Below are 23,869 nucleotides of genomic sequence, written 5' to 3' on the forward strand. Positions count from 1 at the left end.
CATTTGTTTCAGGGGAGTCCTCACTATGAGAAATAGACTGCAAAAATCCTGTCTCTGTGCTGCGTGTGTGCACCTGTTTTGGCGGGAAAAAGTACACAGCCTCTCTGATTGGTGGATTCAAATTTAGCAGCTCCCAGGCTGCTTGACTGACCTAGAAACTTGCTTCTCTCGCCGTGTGTGTGTGTGTGTGTGTGGTGTGTGTGTGAGACACACACACACACAGAGAGAGAGAGAAAGCCTTTTACAGTATTCTGTAAACTTTTATGATTTTACCAGCTTTTCTAATATGGACCTCAGATTCTTGTTAACACTCCATGGCACAAATACTCTTCCCTTTAGGCTCTGTGTATGTGTGTGTGTATCAATATTTCTCCCATTTTAAAGTATTACTCCTCCATAATTGTATTCCTTTTAAATCAAAGTACTTTTACTACGTCTTAGTACTTCTGCTCAATCATAGTATTTCTGCTAAATCATAGTATTTCTACTATATTATATTTTTCTTTCCAAGTCTAGCATTTTTCTGCTATATAAGTGTATTCTGCTATGTTATAATATTTGTGCTAAACCAGAGTATTTGTGCTAAAACATAGTCTTAATTTAAAATTACAATATTCATAGTTCATCACAGTGTCTCTGGTAAAACACAGTATTTCTGCTATGTTGTACTATTTTTCTAAATCATAGTGTTTCCATAATGTTTAAGTATTTCTGGCTAAATATATTCTTTCTGTTATCTTATACTATTTCTCCTAAAGTCTTGTATTTTTGAGAAGTTATAATATTTCTGTTAAGTTGCAATATTTCTGCTAAGTTCTGCTATGCTATTGTATTTCTGCCAAGTATTACGTTTCCTCTAAGATATTGCAGTTCTGCTAAGTTATTACATTTTAGCAAAGTTCCTTTGCTTCTGCAAAGTTTTTACAATTTCTGCAACTTTTCAGCTTTTTCAGCTAGTTTTTGCATACAGCTTCAGCTTTAAAGCATCCACACAGCATTTTCGCAGGAAATGCAAATTTTTCTAGTTAGTGTGAATGCTTGTAAAAGCATTCACAGTATTGTTCTTCTAATCTTTATTATTGTGTGGATGCCCTAAAAGGGCTTCCACACTATTGAGTTCCTGTTTCTCTTTATTCTTTATTTTTCTTTTTCAAGTTGCTTCCGTACGTTTTTTGGACGTTAACTACTCCTTCAGTTTTCACGCGATTTTCACCGTTCAAACTTTAAAAAATTCTGCTGTTTCTGCTAATGGGTGCTATGACTTTTGGTGCTCATAACTCCTATACTTTTTGAGATATTGAATTTTTTTTGCAATATTTTTTGCCCATTTCTGCCATATTATCAGTGGCCTCTCTGATTTTCCTTGCCGAGTTGACCTGTGTTTTAGCTCAGTGAGATGAGCATCCGTTCTCAGACTGGGAGGGCCGGGTTCAAATCCCGCTTATGGCAACATTTCTTTCAGTTCACACTTAAACTTTTTTAACTCTTTTCAACACAAATTTCAGCTTTTCCACCCCTTTTCATCAAAATTTTCAGTTTTTTCACCACTTTTCAGCACAAATCCCAGCTTTTTCAGCTGTTTTCAGCAAAAAAAACTCTTTTCAGCAGAATGCTGAAAAGAATTTTGCAGAACTCTTTTCAGCAGAAATTCTGCTGATTGAACTCTTTTCAGCAGAAATTTCAGAATTTTCACCTCTTTTCAGCCCAAATTCTGCTTATTCACCTCTTCTGCAAAATTTTCAGCCTTTTCACCTCTTATCAGCACAAATCTCAGCTGTTTTCAGAAAAAAACTCTTTTGAGCAGAAATTCTGCTGATTCATGTCTTTTCAGCACAACTTTCTGCTTCTTTACCTCTTTTCAGCAGAAATTCTGCTGATTTACCTCTTCTGCAAAGTTTTCAGCCCTTTCACCTCTTATCAGCACAAATCTCAGCTGTTTTCAGAAAAAAAACTCTTTTGAGCAGAAATTCTGCTGATTCATGTCTTTTCAGCGCAACTTATTGCTTCTTTACCTCTTTTCTGCAGAAATTCTGCTGATTCACCTCTTTTCTGCAAAATTTTCTGCATATTCACTTCTTCTTAGCACAATTCTCAGCAGCTTCGGCTCATTTAGCAAAATTGTCCCTTTCTAAATCTCTTGTTTTTGCGAGAATGAGTTTGGTTCAGTGAGATGAGCAGCTGCCTTGAGACCACAAGGGCCAGGTTCAAATCCCGGTCATGGCAAAACCTGTTTTCAGTTTTCTCTTTTGTTCTTTTGTTCTACCTCTTTTCTGCAGAAATTCTGCTGATTTATCTCTTTTCTGCAAAATTTTCAGCCTTTTCGCCTCTTCTCAGCACAAAAAATGAGCAGCTTCTGCTCATTTTAGCAGAATTGTCAGTCTCTCCTCCTCTTTTTTGAGAGAATGAGTTTAGCTCAGTGAGATGAGTAGCTCCCTTGAGTCCAGGAGGGCCAGGTTCGAATCCTGCTCAGCGCAAAACTTTTTTTTCACCACCATACAACTTTTTGCAACTTTTCATCTTTTTCAGCTTTTTAGCAGACAGCTTCAGCGTTAAGGCATCCACACAGCATTTTCGCAGGAAATGCAAACTTTTTCTAGTTATATTTTATTCTTCCGTACGTTTTTTGTACTGTATCTCCTTCAAAACCGTTCAACTTAGAAAAACCATTCAAACACCATTAGATTCCTCTTCTTTTGGACATGACTGCTTCTATTTTTCTCATTTTTAACATTTATATTTTTAATTTTATTTAACTTTTTTCAACAAAAAATTCCCATGTATTTCAATGGGGAGACCCTTCAAATCCTCATTCAACTTACTCATTTTTAAACTGTATCTACTTCCACATACATTGACATAGAGCCACCATTCAAACTTTAAAACGAAGACAAAACATTCAACTATTCAATTTGTATTTATCTTTTCAATATCTCTTATACTTTTTCTTCAGTTCCAGTTTAAGTTTCATGATGTTTTTTCACCCATTTCAGAGTTTATAATGGGTGTGTATGGGACGGAATGTTGGGGCTAGAGTGAGACAGCTCAACTGCTAGAGTGAGAGGAGCAAAAAAATAAATCTTAAAATATTTTTTAAAACTGCTGCTGTGTCCACGGTGTTTGGTCTACAGCAGGGGTGTCCAAAGTCCGGCCCGCGGGCCAAATGCGGCCCGCGGTCCATTTTTAATTGGCCCTCAAGTAATTTTATAAATAGAATAGAGTATGGCCCGCACTTCAACTTTTACTTGAGTGTATTGCACTTCTTAGTTTTAACACCAGGGGGAGCTACTGTTGATCAAGGCAGTTGCTCCACCAAAAAGGACAATCACAGAAGAAATTTACCCCCAAGTTACCAAACATGGCAGAACCAAAGAAGCAAAGTGAGTGCAGAAAATTTCAGACATGGTGGGAGAGTGAATATTTCTTCAAAGAACTCAAGGGGAAGTGTGTCTGTTTGATCTGCACTGAAACTGTGGCAGTTATGAAAGAGTATAATGTACGACGTCATTATGAAACCAAACATCAGGCCTATGCATCCTACACTGGTGCTGAGCGAGAGCAGAAATTAAAGCAAAGGGTAGCTATCCTGCGGGGTCAGCAACAGTATTTTTTTTCGTGTTAAAATTGTCCAGGAAAAGGCTCCAATAGCAGCTATGAGGTCGCCCAACTCATCGCAAGACATGGCAAGCGTTTTTCAGATGGAGACCTCATAAAACGCTGCCTCGTTAAAGTCACCGAAATAATGTGCCCGGAAACAGTGCAGGACTTCAACAACGTCAGCATGTCCAGAAGTACAGTTGTGCCACGCACTGAAGACTGTCAGCCAACATTAAACTGCAACTGTCTGATAAAGCTGTGCTTTTGATTTTTACTCCATCGCATGCGATCCGAGCACCGATGCCACAGACACCGCACAGCTGCTAATTTTTTTTGCGGGAAGTGGACGAGAGCACGAGCGCTTTAGGTGAGTAAAAAATATATTCCACAGTACCCGTGTGTTAATGTGCAGGTACACATGCTTCAAATATCAATAATGCGCATCAATTCTGTCACTACCCTGCTTTTGCGCACCACTTTCTTATATGCGTTTTTCTTGTTAACACACAGGGTACACACCGCTGTGCACAGCGCACGCACACGCAAAGTCAGCTGATCTCATCTGATGCAGATCTGCTCCTTGATCAAGTGACATTTGTCCGGATTTTTGGCACGAGTGGCGTACGATCAGCACCGCGGCTGGATGACCTGATTTACACCCAGCGCAGCTGATACTCACCAGAATAATTTACTGAAATTATTTGCACTCCTGTTATTAAGTCCAGTTCAGTCTGTTAATGTTGATAATCGTTTCAAACAGACATTAATAGGTGTGTTGCTAAGCCTAATAACTTAAATAAGAACTTGAAATGTACCCGTCCCATTTTCCCCTTTAGTGTTTTTTCTCTGTGCTGTAAATCTTCTGTCCAAGAAGAAATCTGCTGCTGTTCTGAGAATGAGCTACCAAAGCTTTTTCTGAATAAATCAATAAAGATCCATTTATGGAAAGCTGTGATGAAGGCAGTTTTGTCTTTAATTATATTCAACAATATAACACATTTGACCACTTTTAAATGATTTTTCTAACTTTAATACGCTACAGTTAAGGTTATATACCGAATTTCTAGTAAGTGGCCCAGCCCCTCCTATATTTTTATGTATGTGGCCCTCAGTGAAAAAAGTTTGGACACCCCTGGTCTACAGGTATGATTTTACCCTCAAAACGTAGCCATCGCTGTCCTCTTTCATCCAATGTGTTTACTATTGTCCTAGGTGTTATGGTTCTTTCATAAATGTCACCAAAGCACAGCCTCCTCCCTCCAACTCCTCCATAGACTCTAATGTCAAAATGGCTCAGAAGGTTCGTTTGAAAATCAGAAGAGCATGGTGTCTTTCCACTGTCACCACGTCCATATAATAAACTCCACAGGCATGAAAACTGAGAATTCAGTAGACTAGACCTTGCTGTCGCTCACGGTGAAAGAATTTCGTCAATAGGAGTTGTACTTTTCATTTGGGAGCGATTTGTTTCGCCCTGACTTTTCTGTTCATTTTAAGCAGCAAAAGTGAGGTGCATGTCTGTGCGCGTGTGTATGGAGCCAGTGGGTGCAGTCACTATAGCAACCAGGCTCACACCTGCCTGCCTAACGAGCTCTCTGTCACTGTGCCAATATTCATCTTAAACACTTCTCTTTCAACTGCTGCTGTGTCCACAGTGTTTGGTCTACAGCCATCATTTTACCCTCAAAATGTCACCATCGTTCTTCTCTTTCCAACAGCATGTCTTTCAGAGCTCAGAGATGTAAACCTTGTAAACTGTGTGGATCCAAGTGGAGGGATGAGATTTTAGTCATTCAGTGATTCAAAGAATATGAACTTTTAATATTCATTCAGATGTTTTCTGACTCTAAATTTTCTTTTCTCATTACTTAGGTTTTTCTAATTTACATTTAAAACATTTTCATCTATTTTCCAACTTCTTCTCTGTGCTTGTCAGCTTTTAGCAGTTCAGCACTTTTGTTTTCAGGTGAAAATTTCTGTATTTTTCATCTCATTCAACATTTTTAACTTAAAATTCAGCAATTAATTCATTTCAGTGCATACATTCAGATTCAAGCATTCACACTGCAGTTTCTTCAGAAAGTGCACTTTCTAGTTAGTGTGAATGCTTGTAAAAGCATTCACAGTATTGTTCTTCTAATTAGTGTGAATGCTTGTAAAAGCATTCACAGTATTGTTCTTCAAATCTTTATTATTAGTGTGAATGCTTGTAAAAGCATTCACAGTATTGTTCTTCTAATCTTTATTATTAGTGTGAATGCTTGTAAAAGCATTCACAGTATTGTTCTTCTAATCTTTATTATTATTATTATATATTCCGTACGTTTTTGTGCATCTAACTCCTTCAAAACCGTTCAACTTAGAAAAACCATTCAAACACCGTTAGATTCCTCTTCTTTTGGACATGACTGCTTCTACTTTTCTCATTTATAACATTTATATTTTTAAAATTATTCAACTTTTTTCAACAAAAATTTCCCATGTATTTCAATGGGGAGACCCTTCAAATTCTCCTTCAACTTAGTCCTCTTAAAACTGTATCTACTTTCATATACATTGACGTAGAGCCACCATTCAAACTTTAAAACGAAGACAAGACATTCAACTATTCAACTTGTATTTATCTTTTCAATATCTATTATACTTTTTCTTCAGTTCCAGTTTAAGTTTCATGATGTTTTTTCACCCATTTCAGAGTTTATAATGGGTGTGTATGGGACGGAATGTTGGGGCTAGAGTGAGACAGCTCAACTGCTAGAGTGAGAGGAGCAAAAAAATTCATCTTAAAATATTTTTTAAAACTGCTGCTGTGTCCACGGTGTTTGGTCTACAGGTATAATTTTACCCTCAAAACGTAGCCATCGCTGTCCTCTTTCATCCAATGTGTTTACTATTGTACTAGGTGTTATGGTTCTTTCATAAATGTCACCCATGCACAGCCTCCTCCCTCCAACTCCTCCATAGACTCTAATGTTAAAATGGCTCAGAAGGTTTGTTTGAAAACCAGAAGTACAGGCTGTCTTTACACTGTCACCACGTCCATATAATAAACTCCACAAGCATGAAAACTGAGAATTAGGTAGACTGGACATTGCTGTCGCTCACGGTGAAAGAACTTTGTCAATAGGACCTGTACTTTTCATTTGGGAGCGATTTGTTTCGACCTGACTTTTCTGTTCATTTTAAGCAGCAAAAGTGAGGTGCATGTCTGTGCGCGTGTGTATGGAGCCAGTGGGTGCAGTCACTATAGCAACCAGGCTCACACCTGCCTGCCTGCCTAACGAGCTCTCTCTCACTCTGCCAAGATTCATCTTAAACACTTCTCTTTCAACTGCTGCTGTGTCCACAGTGTTTGCTCTACAGCCATCATTTTACCCTCAAAACGAAGCCATCGTTGTTCTCTTTCCAACAGCATGTCTTTCAAAGCTCAGAGATGTAAACCTTTAAAAGTGTGTGGATCCAAGTGGAGGGATTACACTTTAGTCATTCAGTGATTCAAAGAATATGAACTTTTAATATTCATTCAGATGTTTTCTGACTCTAAATTTTCTGTTCTCATTTCTTAGGTTTTCCAAATTTTAATTTAAAAACTTTTCAGCTATTTTCCAACTTCTTTTGTGTGAACATCAGCTTTCAAAAGTTCTGCACTTTTGTTTTCAGGTTAAAAACTCTGTATTTTCCAGCTCATTCAACATTTTTATTTTTAACTTAAAATTCAGCAATTAATTCATTTCAGTGCATACATTCAGATTCAAGCATTCACACTGCAGTTTCTTCAGAAAATGCACTTTCTAGTTATTAGTGTGAATGCTTGTAAAAGCATTCACAGTATTGTTCTTCTAATCTTTATTATTATTATATTTATTATATATTCCGTACGTTTTTGTACTGTATCTCCTTCAAAACCGTTCAACTTAGAAAAACCATTCAAACACCGTTAGATTCCTCTTCTTTTGGACATGACTGCTTGTATTTTTCTCATTTTTAACATTTATATTTTTAATTTTATTCAACTTTTTTCAACAAAAATTTCCCATGTATTTCAATGGGGAGACCCTTCAAATCCTCATTCAACTTACTCCTCTTTAAACTGTATCTACTTCCACATACATTGACATAGAGCCACCATTCAAACTTTAAAACGAAGACAAGACATTCAACTATTCAACTTGTATTTATCTTTTCAATATCTATTATACTTTTTCTTCAGTTCCAGTTTAAGTTTCATGATGTTTTTTCAGCCGTTTCAGAGTTTATAATGGGTGTGTATGGGACGGAATGTTGGGGCTAGAGTGAGACAGCTCAACTGCTAGAGTGAGAGGAGCAAAAAATAATCTTAAAATATTTTTTAAAACTGCTGCTGTGTCCACGGTGTTTGGTCTACAGGTATGATTTTACCCTCAAAACGTAGCCATCGCTGTCCTCTTTCATCCAATGTGTTTACTATTGTACTAGGTGTTATGGTTCTTTCATAAATGTCACCAATGCACAGCCTCCTCCCTCCAACTCCTCCATAGACTCTAATGTTAAAATGGCTCAGAAGGTTCGTTTGAAAACCAGAAGTACAGGCTGTCTTTACACTGTCACCACGTCCATATAATAAACTCCACAAGCATGAAAACTGAGAATTAGGTAGACTGGACATTGCTGTCGCTCACGGTGAAAGAATTTTGTCAATAGGACCTGTACTTTTCATTTGGGAGCGATTTGTTTCGACCTGACTTTTCTATTCATTTTAAGCAGCAAAAGTGAGGTGCATGTCTGTGCGCGTGTGTATGGAGCCACTGGGTGCAGTTACTATAGCAACCAGGCTCACACCTGCCTGCCTAATGAGCTCTGTCTCTCACTGTGCCAAGATTCATCTTAAACACTTCTCTTTCAACTGCTGCTGTGTCCACCGTGTTTGCTCTACAACCATCATTTTACCCTCAAAACGTCACCATCGTTGTTCTCTTTCCAACAGAGTGTCTTTGAAAGCTCAGATATGTAAAGTTTTTAAACTGTGTGGATCCAAGTGGAGGGATCACATTTTAGTCATTCAGTGATTCAAAGAATATGAACTTTTAATATTCATTCAGATGTTTTCTGACTCTAAATAGTCTTTTGTCATTTCTTATGTTTTTCTAATTTACATTTAAAACATTTTCAGCTCTTTTCCAACTTCTTCTCTGTGGTTGTCAGCTTTTAACAGTTCAGCTTTTTGTTTTCAGGTACAAATTTCTGTATTTTTCATCTCATTCAACATTTTTAACTTAAAATTCAGCAATTAATTCATTTCAGTGCATACATTCAGATTCAAGCATTCACACTGCAGTTTCTTCAGAAAATGCATTTTCTAGTTATATTTTATTATATATTCCGTACGTTTTTTGTACTGTATCTCCTTCAAAACCGTTCAACTTAGAAAAACCATTCAAACACCGTTAGATTCCACTTCTTTTGGACATGACTGCTTCTATTTTTCTCATTTTAACATTTATATTTTTAATTTTATTCAACTTTTTTCAACAAAAATTTCCCATGTATTTCAATGGGGAGACCCTTCAAATCCTCATTCAACTTACTCCTCTTTAAACTGTATCTACTTCCACATACATTGACATAGAGCCACCATTCAAACTTTAAAACGAAGACAAGACATTCAACTATTCAACTTGTATTTATCTTTTCAATATCTATTATACTTTTTCTTCAGTTCCAGTTTAAGTTTCATGATGATTTTTCAGCCGTTTCAGAGTTTATAATGGGTGTGTATGGGACGGAATGTTGGGGCTAGAGTGAGACAGCTCAACTGCTAGAGTGAGAGGAGCGAAAAAATTAATCTTAAATATTTTTTAAAACTGCTGCTGTGTCCGCAGCCTTTGGTCTACAGGTCTGATTTTACCCTCAAAACGTAGCCATCGCTGTCCTCTTTCATCCAATGTGTTTACTATTGTACTAGGTGTTATGGTTCTTTCATAAATGTCACCAAAGCACAGCCTCCTCCCTCCAACTCCTCCATAGACTCTAATGTTAAAATGGCTCAGAAGGTTCGTTTGAAAATCAGAAGAGCATGGTGTTTTACACTGTCACCACGTCCATATAATAAACTCCACAGGCATGAAAACTGAGAATTAGGTAGACTGGACATTGCTGCCGCTCACGGTGAAAGAATTTCGTCAATAGGACCTGTACTTTTCATTTGGGAGCGATTTGTTTCGGCCTGACTTTTCTGTTCATTTTAAGCAGCAAAAGTGAGGTGCATGTCTGTGGCGTGTGTATGAGCCATGGGTGCAGTACTATAGCAACCAGGCTCACACCTGCCTGCCTAACGAGCTCTGTCTCTCACTGTGCCAAGATTCATCTTAAACACTTCTCTTTCAACTGCTGCTGTGTCCACAGTGTTTGCTCTACAGCCATCATTTTACCCTCAAAACGAAGCCATCGTTGTTCTCTTTCCAACAGCATGTCTTTCAAAGCTCAGAGATGTAAACCTTTAAACTGTGTGGATCCAAGTGGAGGGATCACTTTAGTCATTCAGTGATTCAAAGAATATGAACTTTTAATATTCATTCAGATGTTTTCTGACTCTAAATTTCTTTCTCATTTCTTAGGTTTTCTAATTTACATTTAAAACATTTTCAGCTATTTTCCAACTTCTTCTCTGTGGTTGTCAGCTTTTAGCAGTTCAGCACTTTTGTTTTCAGGTGCAAATTTCTGTATTTTTCATCTCATTCAACATTTTTAACTTAAAATTCAGCAATTAATTCTTTCAGTGCATACATTCAGATTCAAGCATTCACACTGCAGTTTCTTCAGAAAATGCACTTTCTAGTTTATTATTTGTTCTTCTAATCTTTATTATTATTATTATTAAATTCCGTACGTTTTTTGTATCTGTATCTCCTTCAAAACCATTCAACTTAGAAAACCATTCAAACACCGTTAGATTCCTCTTCTTTTGGACATGACTGCTTCTATTTTTCTCATTTTAACATTTATATTTTTAATTTATTCAACTTTTTTCAACAAAAATTTCCCATGTATTTCAATGGGAGACCCTTCAAATCTCATTCAACTTACTCATTTTAAACTGTATCTACTTCACATACGTTGACATAGAGCCACCATTCAAACTTTAAAACGAAGACAAGACATTCAACTATTCAACTTGTATTTATCTTTCAATATCTATTATACTTTTTCTTCAGTTCCAGTTTAAGTTTCATGATGTTTTTTCAGCCGTTTCAGAGTTTATAATGGGTGTGTATGGGACGGAATGTTGGGCTAGAGTGAGACAGCTCAACTGCTAGAGTGAGAGGAGCAAAAAATTAATCTTAAAATATTTTTTAAAACTGCTGCTGTGTCCACGGTGTTTGGTCTACAGGTATGATTTTACCCTCAAAACGTAGCCATCGCTGTCCTCTTTCATCCAATGTGTTTACTATTGTACTAGGTGTTATGGTTCTTTCATAAATGTCACCAATGCACAGCCTCCTCCCTCCAACTCCTCCATAGACTCTAATGTTAAAATGGCTCAGAAGGTTCGTTTGAAAATCAGAAGAGCATGGTGTTTTACACTGTCACCACGTCCATATAATAAACTCCACAGGCATGAAAACTGAGAATTAGGTAGACTGGACATTGCTGCCGCTCACGGTGAAAGAATTTCGTCAATAGGACCTGTACTTTTCATTTGGGAGCGATTTGTTTCGGCCTGACTTTTCTGTTCATTTTAAGCAGCAAAAGTGAGGTGCATGTCTGTGCGTGTGTATGGAGCCACTGGGTGCAGTCACTATAGCAACCAGGCTCACACCTGCCTGCCTAACGAGCTCTCTCTCTCTCACTGTGCCAAGATTCATCTTAAACACTTCTCTTTCAACTGCTGCTGTGTCCACAGTGTTTGCTCTACAGCCATCATTTTACCCTCAAAACGAGCCATCGTTGTTCTCTTTCCAACAGCATGTCTTTCAAAGCTCAGAGATGTAAACCTTTAAAACTGTGTGGATCCAAGTGGAGGGATCACATTTTAGTCATTCAGTGATTCAAAGAATATGAACTTTTAATATTCATTCAGATGTTTTCTGACTCTAAATTTCTTTCTCATTTCTTAGGTTTTCAATTTAATTTAAAACTTTTCAGCTATTTTCCAACTTCTTCTGTGTGAATCAGCTTTCAGTTCAGCACTTTTGTTTTCAGGTTAAAATCTGTATTTTCACTCATTCAACATTTTTAACTTAAAATTCAGCAATTAATTCATTTCAGTGCATACATTCAGATTCAAGCATTCACACTGCAGTTTCTTCAGAAAATGCACTTTCTAGTTATATTTTATTATATTCCGTACGTTTTTTGTAGTCTATCTCCTTCAAAACCGTTCAACTTAGAAAAACCATTCAAACACCGTTAGATTCCTCTTCTTTTGGACATGACTGCTTCTATTTTTCTCATTTTAACATTTATATTTTTAATTTTATTCAACTTTTTTCAACAAAAATTTCCCATGTATTTCAATGGGGAGACCCTTCAAATCCTCATTCAACTTACTCTTTTAAACTGTATCTACTTCCACATACATTGACATAGAGCCACCATTCAAACTTTAAAACGAAGACAAGACATTCAACTATTCAACTTGTATTTATCTTTTCAATATCTATTATACTTTTTCTTCAGTTCCAGTTTAAGTTCATGATGTTTTTCAGCCGTTTCAGAGTTTATAATGGGTGTGTATGGGACGGAATGTTGGGGCTAGAGTGAGACAGCTCAACTGCTAGAGTGAGAGGAGCAAAAAAATAATCTTAAAATATTTTTTAAAACTGCTGCTGTGTCCACGGTTTGGTCTACAGGTATGATTTTACCCTCAAAACGTAGCCATCGCTGTCCTCTTTCATCCAATGTGTTTACTATTGTACTAGGTGTTATGGTTCTTTCATAAATGTCACCAAGCACAGCCTCCTCCCTCCAACTCCTCCATAGACTCTAATGTTAAAATGGCTCAGAAGGTTCGTTTGAAAACCAGAAGACAGGCTGTCTTTACACTGTCACCACGTCCATATAATAAACTCCACAGCATGAAAACTGAGAATTAGGTAGACTGACATTGCTGTCGCTCACGGTGAAAGAATTTTGTCAATAGGACCTGTACTTTTCATTTGGGAGCGATTTGTTTCGACCTGACTTTTCTTTCATTTTAAGCAGCAAAAGTGAGGTGCATGTCTGTGCGCGTGTGTATGGAGCCAGTGGGTGCAGTCACTATAGCAACCAGGCTCACACCTGCCTGCCTAATGAGCTCTGTCTCTCACTGTGCCAAGATTCATCTTAAACACTTCTCTTTCAACTGCTGCTGTGTCCACAGTGTTTGCTCTACACCATCATTTTACCCTCAAAACGTCACCATCGTTGTTCTCTTTCCAACAGAGTGTCTTTGAAAGCTCAGATATGTAAAGTTTTAAACTGTGTGGATCCAAGTGGAGGGATCACATTTTAGTCATTCAGTGATTCAAAGAATATGAACTTTTAATATTCATTCAGATGTTTTCTGACTCTAAATAGTCTTTTCTCATTTCTTAGTTTTTCTAATTTACATTTAAAACATTTTCAGCTCTTTTCCAACTTCTTCTCTGTGGTTGTCAGCTTTTAGCAGTTCAGCTTTTGTTTTCAGGTACAAATTTCTGTATTTTTCATCTCATTCAACATTTTAACTTAAAATTCAGCAATTAATTCATTTCAGTGCATACATTCAGATTCAAGCATTCACACTGCAGTTTCTTCAGAAAATGCATTTTCTAGTTTTCTATTTATTTTATATATTCCGTACGTTTTTTGTACTGTATCTCCTTCAAAACCGTTCAACTTAGAAAAACCATTCAAACACCGTTAGATTCCTCTTCTTTTGGACATGACTGCTTCTATTTTCTCATTTATAACATTTATATTTTTAATTTTATTCAACTTTTTTCAACAAAAATTTCCCATGTATTTCAATGGGAGACCCTTCAAATCTCATTCAACTACTCCTCTTTAAACTGTATCTACTTCACATACATTGACGTAGATCCACCATTCAAACTTTAAAACGAAGACAAGACATTCAACTATTCAACTTGTATTTATCTTTCAATATCTATATACTTTTTCTTCAGTTCCAGTTTAAGTTTCATGATGTTTTTTCACCCGTTTCAGAGTTTATAATGGGTGTGTATGGGACGGAATGTTGGGGCTAGAGTGAGACAGCTCAACTGCTAGAGTGAGAGGAGCAAAAAAATTAATCTTAAAATATTTTTAAAACTGCTGCTGTGTCCGCAGTGTTTGCTCTACAGGTATGATTTTACCCTCAAAACGTAGCCATCGCTGTCCTCTTTCATCCAATGTGTTTACTATTGTACTAGGTGTTATGGTTCTTTCATAAATGTCACCAATGCACAGCCTCCTCCCTCCAACTCTCCATAGACTCTAATGTTAAAATGGCTCAGAAGGTTCGTTTGAAAATCAGAAGAGCATGGTGTTTTACACTGTCACCACGTCCATATAATAAACTCACAGGCATGAAAACTGAGAATTGGTAGACTGGACATTGCTGCCCTCACGGTGAAAGACTTCTCATTTCGTCAATAGGACCTGTACTTTTCATTTGGGAAGGATTTGTTTGGGCCTGACTTTTCTGTTCATTTTAAGCAGCAAAAGTGAGGTGCATGTCTGTGCGTGTGTATGGAGCCATTGGGTGCAGTCACTATAGCAACCAGGCTCACACCTGCCTGCCTAACGAGCTCTCTCTCTCACTGTGCCAAGATTCATCTTAAACACTTCTCTTTCAACTGCTGCTGTGTCCACAGTGTTTGCTCTACAGCCATCATTTTACCCTCAAAACGTGCCATCGTTGTTCTCTTTCCAACACTGTGTCTTTCAAAGCTCAGAGATGTAAAGCTTTAAACTGTGTGGATCCAAGTGGAGGGATCACATTTTAGTCATTCAGTGATTCAAAGAATATGAACTTTTAATATTCATTCAGATGTTTTCTGACTCTAAATTTCTTTTCTCATTTATTAGGTTTTTCTAATTTACATTTAAAACTTTCAGCTCTTTTCCAACTTCTTCTCTGTGTTGTCAGCTTTTAGCAGTTCAGCACTTTTGTTTTCAGGTGCAAATTTCTGTATTTTCATCTCATTCAACATTTTTAACTTAAAATTCAGCAATTAATTCTTTCAGTGCATACATTCAGATTCAAGCATTCACACTGCAGTTTCTTCAGAAAATGCACTTTCTAGTTAGTGTGAATGCTTGTAAAGCATTCACAGTATTGTTTTCTAATCTTTATTATTAGTGTGAATGCTTGTAAAGCATTCACAGTATGTTGTTGTAATCTTTATTATTATTATTATTATCTATTCCGTACGTTTTTTGTAGTCTACTCTTCAAAACCGTTCAACTTAGAAAAACCATTCAAACACCGTTAGATTCCTCTTCTTTTGGACATGACTGCTTCTATTTTTCTCATTTTTAACATTTATATTTTTAATTTTATTCAACTTTTTTCAACAAAAATTTCCCATGTATTTCAATGGGGAGACCCTTCAAATCCTCATTCAACTTACTCATTTTAAACTCTACTACTTCCACATACGTTGACATAGATCCACCATTCAAACTTTAAAACGAAGACAAGACATTCAACTATTCAACTTGTATTTATCTTTTCAATATTGTTATACTTTTCTTCAGTTCCAGTTTAAGTTTCATGATGTTTTTTCAGCCATTTCAGAGTTTATAATGGGTGTGTATGGGACGGAATGTTGGGGTAGAGTGAGAGCTCAACTGCCAGAGTGAGAGGAGCAAAAAATTAATCTTAAAATATTTTTTAAAACTGCTGCTGTGTCCGCAGCGTTTGCTCTACGGTCTGATTTTACCCTCAAAACGTAGCCATCGCTGTCCTCTTTCATCCAATGTGTTTACTATTGTCCTAGGTGTTATGGTTCTTTCATAAATGTCACCAAAGCACAGCCTCCTCCCTCCAACTCCTCCATAGACTCTAATGTTAAAATGGCTCAGAAGGTTCGTTTGAAAATCAGAAGAGCATGGTGTTTTTACACTGTCACCACGTCCATATAATAAACTCCACAGGCATGAAAACTGAGAATTAGGTAGACTAGACATTGCTGCGCTCACGGTGAAAGAATTTCGTCAATAGGACCTGTACTTTTCATTTGGGAAGGATTTGTTTGGGCTGACTTTTCTGTTCATTTTAAGCAGCAAAAGTGAGGTGCATGTCTTGTGCGTGTGTATGGAGCCCTGGTCAGTCACTATAGCAACCAGGCTCACACCTGCCTGCCTAACGAGCTCTGTCTCTCACTGTGCCAAGATTCATCTTAAACACTTCTCTTTCAACTGCTGCTGTGTCCACAGTGTTTGCTCTACAGCCATCATTTTACCCTCAAACGAAGCCATCGTTGTTCTCTTTCCAACAGCGTGTCTTTCAAAGTCAGAGATGTAAACCTTTAAACTGTGTGGATCCAATGGAGGATCATATTTTAGTCATTCAGTGATTCAAAGAATATGAACTTTAATATTCATTCAGATGTTTTCTGACTCTAAATAGTCTTTTCTCATTACTTAGGTTTTTCTAATTTACATTTAAAACATTTTCAGCTATTTTCCAACTTATTCTCTGTGTTGTCAGCTTTTAGCAGTTCAGCACTTTTGTTTTCAGGTGAAATTTCTGTATTTTTCATCTCATTCAACATTTTTAACTTAAAATTCAGCAATTAATTCATTTCAGTGCATACATTCAGAGTCAAGCATTCACACTGCAGTTTCTTCAGAAAATGCACTTTCTAGTTAGTGTGATGCTTGTAAAGCATTCACAGTATTGTTCTTCTATCTTATTTATTATATTTATTCTTCCGTACGTTTTTTGTACTGTATCTCCTTCAAAACCGTTCAACTTAGAAAAACCATTCAAACACCATTAGATTCCTCTTCTTTTGGACATGACTGCTTCTATTTTTCTCATTTCTAACATTTATATTTTTAATTTTATTCAACTTTTTTCAAAAAAATTCCCATGTATTTCAATGGGGAGACCCTTCAAATCCTCATTCAACTTACTCATTTTCAAACTGTATCTACTTCAACATACGTTGACATAGAGCCACCATTCAAACTTTAAAACGAAGACAAGACATTCAACTATTCAACTTGTATTTATCTTTTCAATATCTGTTATACTTTTTCTTCAGTTCCAGTTTAAGTTTCATGATGTTTTTTCAGCCGTTTCAGCGTTTATAATGGGTGTGTATGGGACGGAATGTTGGGGCTAGAGTGAGACAGCTCAACTGCTAGAGTGAGAGGAGCGAAAAAATTAATCTTAAAATCTTTTTTAAAACTGCTGCTGTGTCCGCAGCGTTTGTCTACAGGTATGATTTTACCCTCAAAACGTAGCCATCGCTGTCCTCTTTCATCCAATGTGTTTACTATTGTGCTAGGTGTTATGGTTCTTTCATAAATGTCACCAAAGCACAGCCTCCTCCCTCCAGCTCCTCCATAGACTCCAATGTTAAAATGGCTCAGAAAGTTCGTTTGAAAATCAGAAGAGCAGGCTGTCTTTACACTGTCACCACGTCCATATAATAAACTCCACAGGCATGAAAACTGAGAATTAGGTAGACTAGACATTGCTGCCGCTCACGGTGAAAGAATTTGTCAATACGACTTATACTTTTCATTTGGGAGGATTGTTTGAGCCTGACTTTTCTGTTCATTTTAAGCAGCAAAAGTGAGGTGCATGTCTGTGTGCGTGTGTATGGAGCCATTGGGTGCAGTCACTATAGCAACCAGGCTCACACCTGCCTGCCAACGAGCTCTGTCCTCACTCTGCCAAGATTCATCTTAAACACTTCTCTTTCAACTGCTGCTGTGTCCACAGTGTTTGCCCTACAGCCATCATTTTACCCTCAAAACGTCGCCATCGTTCTTCTCTTTCCAACAGCATGTCTTTCAAAGCTCAGAAATATAAACTTTTAAACTGTGTGGATCCAAGTGGAGGGATCACATTTCAGTCATTCAGTGATTCAAAGAATATGAACTTTTAATATTCATTCAGATGTTTTCTGACTCTAAATGTCTTTCTCATTTTTAGGTTTTTCTAATTTACATTTAAAACATTTTCAGCTGTTTTCTAACTTCTTCTCTGTGGATGTCAGCTTTTAGCAGTTCAGCTTTTTGTTTTCAGGTGCAAATTTCTGTATTTTTCATCTCATTCAACATTTTTAACTTAAAATTCAGCAATTAATTCATTTCAGCGCATATATTCAGATTCAAGCATTCACACTGCAGTTTCTTCAGAAAATGCACTTTCTAGTTCTTCTATTTTATTATTTTTATATATTCCGTACGTTTTTTGTACTCTATCTCCTTCAAAACCGTTCAACTTAGAAAAACCATTCAAACACCGTTAGATTCCTCTTCTTTAGGACATGACTGCTTCTACTTTCTCATTTTAACATTTATATTTTTAATTTTATTCAACTTTTTTCAACAAAATTTCCCATGTATTTCAATGGGGAGACCTTTCAAATTCTCATTCAACTTACTCATTTTCAAACTGTATCTACTTCCACATACGTTGACATAGAGCCACCATTCAAACTTTAAAACGAAGACAAGACATTCAACTATTTAACTTGTATTTATCTTTTCAATATCTATTATACTTTTCTTCAGTTCCAGTTTAAGTTTCATGATGTTTTTTCACCCGTTTCAGAGTTTATAATGGGTGTGTATGGGACGGAATGTTGGGGCTAGAGTGAGACAGCTCAACTGGTAGAGTGAGAGTAGCAAAAAAATTAATCTTAAAATCTTTTTTAAAACTGCTGCTGTGTCCGCGGCGTTTGCTCTACAGGTCTGATTTTACCCTCAAAACGTAGCCATCGCTGTCCTCTTTCATCCAATGTGTTTACTATTGTACTAGGTGTTATGGTTCTTTCATAAATGTCACCAATGCACAGCGTACTCCCTCCAACTCCTCCATAGACTCTAATGTTAAAATGGCTCAGAAGGTTCGTTTGAAAATCAGAAGAGCATGGTGTTTTTACACTGTCACCACGTCCATATAATAAACTCCACAGGCATGAAAACTGAGAATTTGGTAGACTGGACATTGCTGGCGCTCACGGTGAAAGAATTTTGTCAATACGACATGTACTTTTCATTTGGGAGCGATTTGTTTGGGGCTGACTTTTCAGTTCATTTTAAGCAGCAAAAGTGAGGTGCATGTCTGTGTGCGTGTGTATGGAGCCATTGGGTGCAGTCACTATAGCAACCAGGCTCACACCTGCCTGCTTAACGAGCTCTGTCTCTTACTCTGCCAAGATTCATCTTAAACACTTCTCTTTCAACTGCTGCTGTGTCCACAGTGTTTGGTCTACAGCCATCATTTTACCCTCAAAACGAAGACCTCGATGTTCTCGTTCCAACACTGTGTCTTTCAAAGCTCAGACATTTAAAATTTTTAAACTGTGTGGATCCAAGTGGAGGAATCACATTTTAGTCATTCAGTGATTCAAAGAATATGAACTTTTAATATTCATTCAGATGTTTTCTGAGTCTAAATTTTCTTTTCTCATTTCTAAGGTTTTTCTAATTTACATTTAAAACATTTTCAGCTTTTTTCCAACTTGTTCTTCTGTGTAAACGTCAGCTTTTAGCACTTCAGCACTTTTGTTTTCAGATTAAATTCTGTTTCTTTTTATCTCATTTAAACTTTTTAACTTACAATTCAGCAATTAATTCATTTCAGTGCATACATTCAGATTCAAGCATTCACACTGCAGTTTCTTCAGAAAATGCACTTTCTAGTTATATTTTATTATCTATTCCGTACGTTTTTTGTAGTCCTACTACTTCAAAACCGTTCAACTTAGAAAAACCATTCAAACACCATTAGATTTCTCTTCTTTAGGACATGACTGCTTCTATTTTTCTCATTTTTCACATTTATATTTTTAATTTTATTTAACTTTTTTCAACAAAAATTTCCCATGTATTTCAATGGGGAGACCCTTCAAATCCTCATTCAACTTACTCATTTTTAAACTCCTACTACTTCGACATACATTGACATAGAGCCACCATTCAAACTTGAAATCGAAGACAAGACATTCAACTATTCAACTTGTATTTATCTTTTCAATATCTCTTATACTTTTTCTTCAGTTCCAGTTTAAGTTTCATGATGTTTTTTCACCCGTTTCAGAGTTTATAATGGGTGTGTATGGGACGGAATGTTGGGGCTAGAGTGAGACAGCTCAACTGCTAGAGTGAGAGGAGCGAAAAAATTAATCTTAAAATATTTTTTAAAACTGCTGCTGTGTCCGCAGTGTTTGCTCTACAGGTATGATTTTACCCTCAAAACGTAGCCATCGCTGTCCTCTTTCATCCAATGTGTTTACTATTGTACTAGGTGTTATGGTTCTTTCATAAATGTCACCAAAGCACAGCCTCCTCCCTCCAACTCCTCCATAGACTCTAATGTTAAAATGGCTCAGAAGGTTCGTTTGAAAATCAGAAGAGCATGGTGTCTTTACACTGTCACCACGTCCATATAATAAACTCCACAAGCATGAAAACTGAGAATTAGGTAGACTGGACATTGCTGTCGCTCACGGTGAAAGAATTTTGTCAATAGGACCTGTACTTTTCATTTGGGAGCGATTTGTTTCGACCTGACTTTTCTGTTCATTTTAAGCAGCAAAAGTGAGGTGCATGTCTGTGCGCGTGTGTATGGAGCCAATGGGTGCAGTCACTATAGCAACCAGGCTCACACCTGCCTGCCTAACGAGCTCTGTCTCTCACTGTGCCAAGATTCATCTTAAACACTTCTCTTTCAACTGCTGCTGTGTCCACAGTGTTTGCTCTACAGCCATCATTTTACCCTCAAAATGTCGCCATCGTTCTTCTCTTTCCAACAGCATGTCTTTAAAGGTTCAGAGATGTAAACCTTTAAAACTGTGTGGATCCAAGTGGAGGGGTCACATTTTAGTCATTCAGTGATTCAAAGAATATGAACTTTTAATATTCATTCAGATGTTTTCTGACTCTAAATTTTCTTTTCTCACTACTTAGGTTTTTCTAATTTACATTTAAAACATTTTCAGCTATTTTCCAACTTCTTCTCTGTGCTTGTCAGCTTTTAGCAGTTCAGCACTTTGGTTTTCAGGTGCAAATTTCTGTATTTTTCATTTCATTCAACATTTTTAACTTAAAATTCAGCAATTAATTCATTTCAGTGCATACATTCAGATTCAAGCATTCACACTGCAGTTTCTTCAGAAAATGCACTTTCTAGTTATTATTATATATTCCGTACGTTTTTTGGCATCTAATTCCTTCAAAACCGCTCAACGTAGAAAAACCATTCAAACACCGTTAGATTCCTCTTCTTTTGGACATGACTGCTTGTATTTTTTTCATTTATAACATTTATATTTTTAAAATTATTCAACTTTTTTCAACAAAAATTTCCCATGTATTTCAATGGGGAGACCCTTCAAATCCTCATTCAACTTACTCATTTTCAAACTGTATCTACTTCAACATACGTTGACATAGAGCCACCATTCAAACTTTAAAACGAAGACAAGACATTCAACTATTCAACTTGTATTTATCTTTTCAATATCTGTTATACTTTTTCTTCAGTTCCAGTTTAAGTTTCATGATGTTTTTTCAGCCATTTCAGCGTTTATAATGGGTGTGTATGGGACGGAATGTTGGGGCTAGAGTGAGACAGCTCAACTGCTAGAGTGAGAGGAGCGAAAAAATTAATCTTAAAATCTTTTTTAAAACTGCTGCTGTGTCCGCAGCGTTTGCTCTACAGGTATGATTTTACCCTCAAAACGTAGCCATCGCTGTCCTCTTTCATCCAATGTGTTTACTATTGTCCTAGGTGTTATGGTTCTTTCATAAATGTCACCAAAGCACAGCCTCCTCCCTCCAACTCCTCCATAGACTCCAATGTTAAAATGGCTCAGAAAGTTCCTTTGAAAATCAGAAGAGCAGGCTGTCTTTACACTGTCACCACGTCCATATAATAAACTCCACAGGCATGAAAACTGAGAATTAGGTAGACTAGACATTGCTGCCGCTCACGGTGAAAGAATTTTGTCAATACGACTTATACTTTTCATTTGGGAGCGATTTGTTTCGGCCTGACTTTTCTGTTCATTTTAAGCAGCAAAAGTGAGGTGCATGTCTGCGTGTGTATGGGGCCATTGGGTGCAGTCACTATAGCAACCAGGCTCACACCTGCCTGCCTAATGAGCTCTCTCTCTCTCACTGTGCCAAGATTCATTTTAAACACTTCTCTTTCAACTGCTGCTGTGTCCACAGTGTTTGCCCTACAGCCATCATTTTACCCTCAAAACGTCACCATCGATGTTCTCTTTCCAACAGCATGTCTTTCAAAGCTCAGAAATATAAACTTTTTAAACTGTGTGGATCCAAGTGGAGGGATCACACATTTCAGTCATTCAGTGATTCAAAGAATATGAACTTTTAATATTCATTCAGATGTTTTCTGACTCTAAATTTTCTTTTCTCATTACTTAGGTTTTTCTAATTTACATTTAAAACATTTTCAGCTCTTTTCCAACTTCTTCTCTGTGGTTGTCAGCTTTTAGCAGTTCAGCACTTTTGTTTTCAGGTGCAAATTTCTGTATTTTTCATCTCATTCAACATTTTTAACTTAAAATTCAGCAATTAATTCATTTCAGTGCATACATTCAGATTCAAGCATTCACACTGCAGTTTCTTCAGAAAATGCACTTTCTAGTTATATTTAGTATTCCTGATGTGTAGTTCTTAGTTTTGTTATGGTGCCTTCCCTGTGTTCTTGTGTCTCGTTGTCTCACTTATGTTTTCACGTCTGTTATTTTCCGGTCTCGTCTGTGTGTGTGTGTGTGTGTCAGTTTGTGTTCCCGTTACTTCCTGTTTTACTTTGTTAGTCTCCTGTCTATGTGGGCCATGTTCTGTTTTGCTTCACTTACTTTGAAGGTTCCTCGTCTCACGTGTTATGTTCAGCTTTGCGTCCTCTGTCTCATAGTGTGTTGTTAGCCCCAGCTGTGTTCCCCGTGTGTTTCCTGTTTCCTCGTCTTTCCCCGTGTATTTAAGCCCTTTATTTCTTCTGTCCCCTCATACCTCACTGTGTGTTCTGTCTGTCTAGTTTATTTTGTACTCCTCAGTTTAGTTAGTTTTCCTTGTATCCAGCAATAAAGCTGTTTCGGAGTTCACTTTTCGCCTCAGAGAGTCTGTATTTGGGTCCTCCATTCCTGCCTGCCGCACACAGTCAATGACAAAAGTGACCAATCTTGGTGTTCATATGAATCAGCCTCTCCAAAGAACAATCCTTTGCACCTTCTTTGTATCGTATTTTGGTCTTTTGAACTTCTAATGGATCATCTGGTTGCGGTCGTGAGGTCTCAGGATCTGCTTTGTGAGCAACAGAGTGACAAGATCTCGGGATCGATGGCTAATAACATCTTGGAGAAACTCGAGGCTATAAAAAAGGAGATTGAGACACCAGTGTCGGAGTGCTAAAAACAGCCTGAAATTCTTATGAGTTGTTTGCAAAGGAAAATCACCATCATTATACGGCTACCCCCTTCGGCGCCAGCTGCGGGCTCAAGGCTGGAGCCGATCAAAAACAATCCCTGATAACGACTATGTTGTGACTGTTCCTTCCCATCCCATAAGGCCACCTGGGTTGGCTGGTAGACTGTTTACTTAGCCTGGCAGGGCGAAGGACACTGTCTCCGCTGAACTATGGACACGCACACACATACACTTACACTGATAAGCAAACACTGATCCCTCTCCCCTTCCAAACGCCTTCGATGCTTGTTTCCTGCGGGGGAACACGGCGGGCCTATGTGCCGCGCTGGAATGATAGCGCTGTGCAGGGCGGCTGCTGTGTTCGCTTCGGATAACTCCTCACCCCCCACCCATCCCCGTGGCTTGTCATGTCCTTCATAATGTTGTGCTGTGGACATTCATGTGCTTTTTGTGCAGAGGAGTTTTTTTGTTTCCTGTTCTCATGCTGTCCTACCATGGAAGCACAGCATGAGTAGGGGTCTCTTTTTTTCCTCTTGTACTTTCCCATTGTAATGTACATTTCAATGTTTTTCTCTAATGCTACCAATCTCCGACCTGTATCCCCATGTAATGTCTGTGTTTTATGTGTAAGGTCGGGGGGGTCCCATTTCACTGCAGGGCAACCTGCATGTGACGAATAAAGCTTTGATTG

This window comes from Oreochromis niloticus, linkage group LG4, assembly GCF_001858045.2.
Source record: "Oreochromis niloticus isolate F11D_XX linkage group LG4, O_niloticus_UMD_NMBU, whole genome shotgun sequence".
Classification (NCBI taxonomy): domain Eukaryota; kingdom Metazoa; phylum Chordata; class Actinopteri; order Cichliformes; family Cichlidae; genus Oreochromis; species Oreochromis niloticus.